A 4,513-nucleotide genomic window follows, 5' to 3' on the forward strand; every position below is an offset into this window, starting at 1 on the left:
TCTGCAGAATTGTATTTTTTTTTTATTAAAAATGGAAAAGTCTGTAGATTTTGCTGGACTTGATGTTTTGCTTGTATTCGTCTGGTATCAGTACCAACAAATCACAAAAGAAGGTCTTTCATTTGAATGTTTGGCATTTAATAAAGTGCTAAAATATTAAAGTGTTACATAAAATTTTTGAACATCATAGTTTATCTTGGAATACCTGTGTTGATATTTGCATCAATGGTTCAAAAGTAATGGTGACTAAAACTGTTAGCATGAATCAAGTCATTGCACTCTTCCTTGCTGCATACGTGATGTTTAAAAAAAGCCACTTTCAGCCCTATCAGGTCCCCGGGGTCCTGGGAGTGTCATTGGCGGATGACCGCCGCCCTTGGGGCAGCTGGGGCTTTCCCGACCATGGTCTCCAGCAGCAGCCGCCTAGCAGCAGCCCGCCTCCTGTCGCGCAGCTTCCTGCTGCAACAGAATGGAATTCGGCATTCTTCCTACACAGCTTCACGGAAACATCTCTGTATTGATGAAAATGATGAAGCTTAAAATGACTGATGAAGGTTATTTGCCAGGGTTTCACTGGTAAGCAGGGCACCTTTCATAGCCAGCAGGCATTGGACTATGGCTCCAAACTTGTTGGAGGAACCACTCCAGGGAAAAGCGGGCAGACGCATCTGGGCTTACCGGTCTTTAATCTTTAATACTGTGAAGGAGGCCAAAGAACAGACAGGAGCAACAGCTTCTGTCATTTATGTTGCTCCACCTTTTGCTGCTGCTGCCATTAATGAAGCTGTTGAGGCAGAAATACCCTTGGTTGTGTGTATTACTGAAGGTATCCCACAGCAGGATATAGTACGCGTCAAGCACAGACTTCTGCACCAGGGAACCACAAGACTAATTGGGCCAAACTGCCCTGGAATCATCAATCCTGGAGAATGCAAAATTGGCATCATGCCTGGCCATATTCACAAGAAAGGAAGAATTGGTATTGTGTCCAGATCTGGTACCCTGACTTATGAAGCAGTTCATCAAACAACACAAGTTGGATTGGGACAGTCTTTGTGCATTGGTATTGGAGGTGATCCTTTTAATGGAACAGATTTTATTGACTGCCTTGAAATCTTTCTGAAAGATTCAGCCACAGAAGGCATCATATTGATCAGTGAAATTGGTGGTAATGCAGAAGAAAATGCTGCAGAATTTTTGAAGCAACATAATTCAGGTCCAAATGCCAAGCCTGTAGTGTCCTTCATTGCTGGTTTAACTGCTCCTCCGGGCAGGAGAATGGGTCATGCAGGGGCGATTATTGCTGGAGGAAAAGGTGGAGCTAAAGAGAAGATCTCTGCCCTTCAGAGTGTAGGAGTTGTGGTCAGCATGTCACCTGCACAGCTGGGAACCACCATCTACAAGGAATTTGAAAAGAGGAAGATGCTATGAAAGAAAAAAACAGAAAGTTTCCTGAAACTGTGGAATGAATCATTATAGACATGTAGCAGCAGATTGCTTCTGTTGTCCACTGATTGTCAGCCTCTGTGCCTGACACTGGTCTCTCAGGACAAGGGGAAGCCAAAACAAGGTTGAGAACATCCTACGTTGAGATGTTTTCATTTCATTGTATAACTGAGACAGCCAATAAATCTACTATTTGATTTGAAAAAAAAAAAGCCACTTTCATTTAAGAATGTCCTTAAAAAGCTTGGTAAAAACTATTCATTTTATTGAGTAAACATTATTTAAATATTTTGTGTGATGAATGGGAAATACAAATTAATACTGAGATACAACATCTTCAGGAAAAGCACTTGTGTGATTCTTTATAGTTGCAATCTCAAATAGCTGCTTTTTTTCACAGCAGTCTTAGTTGAAGCAATAACTGATAAACTACGATTATTTAGTTTGAGTATTTAAAAAAAGAATAGAAATGAAGTAAGTTCATTACTGCAAGAATATAATGGAAATAATGTGAGGCTAGTGGTAAAAAAAATAAAATCAAACTATAGCTAGGGATGGAACAATCTCTTCTGACTCCTCACAGACAGATCTAGGTTTGTCAGACCTGAAATTTATACCTTAGCTCTGGAGTGGTGATGGTGGTTCATATTTAAGGAAAAGAATACAAAGAAACAAAAATTAGGCAAAGTGAATATTTAGAATTAGAAAACATCACTTAAGTAATTCAGGTATCTTTCTTCTGAGATCTCTTTAGGCAATTTAACTAGAAGTGTTCACACAGAAATGCTTCTGACCAAAACCTGACTTCCCCTCTGCACCTAGAACCTACTCGGCCTCCTCCTAGCAACTCCCTCCTGTTGCAGGGTCCCATGAAAGTGAGAGGACCTGAAGCTTAAGTTTTATTAGCTGCAGAGTAATTCACTTCTACTGTTTCTATCAGAGCATGATGCTTTTCATGATATTATCTCACAGATGTAAATGTTAACTAATGAAATTGTAAAAACCATGGACAGCTTAAATTTTACAAACCCAAAATACCAGCATAATCAATATGAAGATCAAGAAGAACTTTAACAGCTTCTCAGAAACCCTGTTTGTGCACCTTCCACTCACTATATTCCTCCTGTACTGTTCAACTGCTATCCTTATTTCAAATTACTGATTGTATAACTTATATAAGTGGATTTGTAATGTACTTTTTTGTGTTTGGATTTCATTAGGTTTGTGAGATGCGTCCATATTTTCCATATTTGTATATCATTCTCTTTGCTGTATTGTATTCCATTATATGACTATACCACAATTTATTTATCTAGTCTTTATTGAGGGGCACTTGGATAGTCTTCAGTTTTTGCTATGATGAAGTGTTGCTATGAACATTCTGGTATGCCTGTTGGTGAATGAATGCATGTATTTTCTTAAGGGTATACACTTAGAAGAGGAATTGCTGAGTCATGGGGTATGTGTATTTTCATTTTTAGTGGATGCTGCCAGTTGCCAAAGGGGTTGTACCAATCTAGACTCCCACTAGCAGTGTTTGCCAACTCTGTTGTCCATCTTTTTCATTTTGGCTATTTTGGCTAGGTACATAGTGGTATCTCTTGTTAATGGAAAAGAACCCAAACTCTGTGAAATAATTTAAAGAGGTTTATTCTGAGCCAAGTTTGAGGACTTGTCCCAGAGTCACACCCAGGAAGCCTTGAGCAAGTGGACTTGCCATGGTTGGGTTACAGTTTGGTTTTATACATTTTAGGGAGACAGGAATTACATGTGAAGTCATAAATCAATACATGGAGGATGTATATTGGTTTGGCCCCAAGAGGCAAGACATCTCAAGGGAGGGGATTACTGCTTATAGGTGGGTTTAAAGATTGTTTGATTTGTAATTGGGTAAAGAAATGAAGCTTTGTCTAAAGACTTGGAATGTTTTAAGTTAAGGAAGTCTGCTGATTAGAGACAAGTCACCAGACATAGACTCATAAGATCTGTTGAATAAATTGAGGACCTGAAGGTGTGGTTTAAGCTTTGTCTTGCAGAGCCTTAGGGCTGTTAATGAGTTATAAAAGGATACCTCCAAGAAGGTAGGGGGACATGATGAGGCATTTTTGACCTCCCTTCTCATGGCCAGCAACTCAGCTTTAGAGTATTTCTGGGGCCAAGAGGGGATCTATTTAGTCAACTAAGGGGCTTAAAATTTTATTTTATAGTTCACACACATCATGATTTAAATTACATTAGGGTGATAACTAATGAAGTTGAGACTTGGGTACCTTTTTCTTTGAAGTGCCTTTTAAAATCTTTTGCCTATTGTCTACCTTCTATTCCTTCAATTCGTTTTCTTATTGATTTGTATGCATTCTTTATGTAGTCTGGATACGAGTCCTTTGTCAAATATCTGTACTGGCAATACTTTCTTTTACTCTTGAGTTGCCTAGTAATTCTCTCAATGAATAAAATTTCTTAATACAGACCAATTGATCATTTTTTATCTTTATGGTTAGAGCTTTTTGTGTCCTGCTTAAGAAATCTTTGCCTACATGTAATAAAGGATTGATCTTGTCCAAAGAAAGGTATGGCCCTTACCCCTGGCTCCTGGGAGGTAATCTGTATACCCTTTGGCCTGCTTCATAAGAGTATCTTTGTTTACCTGGGTGCCTTGGGCCGTGCCAAACAGCCTATGCTAACACCGTTATTTATAGTAGGGACCTTGGCCATGTGGTATCCCACTAACCTGTGGAGGGGCTGGCATTTAAGGTCAGCAATGTGGGAAGTTAGCTATGATTATGAGAGTGACACCCTCACTCCTCACTATAGGGGGTGGGGAAGACCCTGGACACCAAGGCTTGGTTGAGCTTCCCTGGTTGGCAGTACTGTCTTGCCATACATCTTTGCTGGGAGAAGCAAGCACTGTCCACACAACTCCACTGGGACAACTGGAAGCTCTGTGCCTGATCTCTCCAGGACCCTGCCCTACGTGCTCTTTCCTCTTGCTAATTTTAATCTGTAACCTTTTGATATAACAAACTATAACTGTGAGTATAATACCTTTGCTGAGTTCTGTTCTAGT

The 4,513-nt window shown here is 39.8% G+C and overlaps 1 pseudogene across 1 annotated transcript; it reads left to right on the forward strand.

The window, feature by feature from the left end:
* Positions 1 to 245: 245 nt before the first annotated feature.
* Positions 246 to 1,646, forward strand: LOC105812892 (annotated as a pseudogene). The gene has a single exon (XR_001137636.1). The product of XR_001137636.1 is annotated as a succinyl-CoA ligase [ADP/GDP-forming] subunit alpha, mitochondrial pseudogene (transcript).
* Positions 1,647 to 4,513: the final 2,867 nt, after the last annotated feature.

The sequence above is a fragment of the Propithecus coquereli genome, unplaced genomic scaffold (assembly GCF_000956105.1).
Source record: "Propithecus coquereli isolate 6110/MARCELLA unplaced genomic scaffold, Pcoq_1.0 Scaffold268, whole genome shotgun sequence".
In the NCBI taxonomy this organism is placed as follows: domain Eukaryota; kingdom Metazoa; phylum Chordata; class Mammalia; order Primates; family Indriidae; genus Propithecus; species Propithecus coquereli.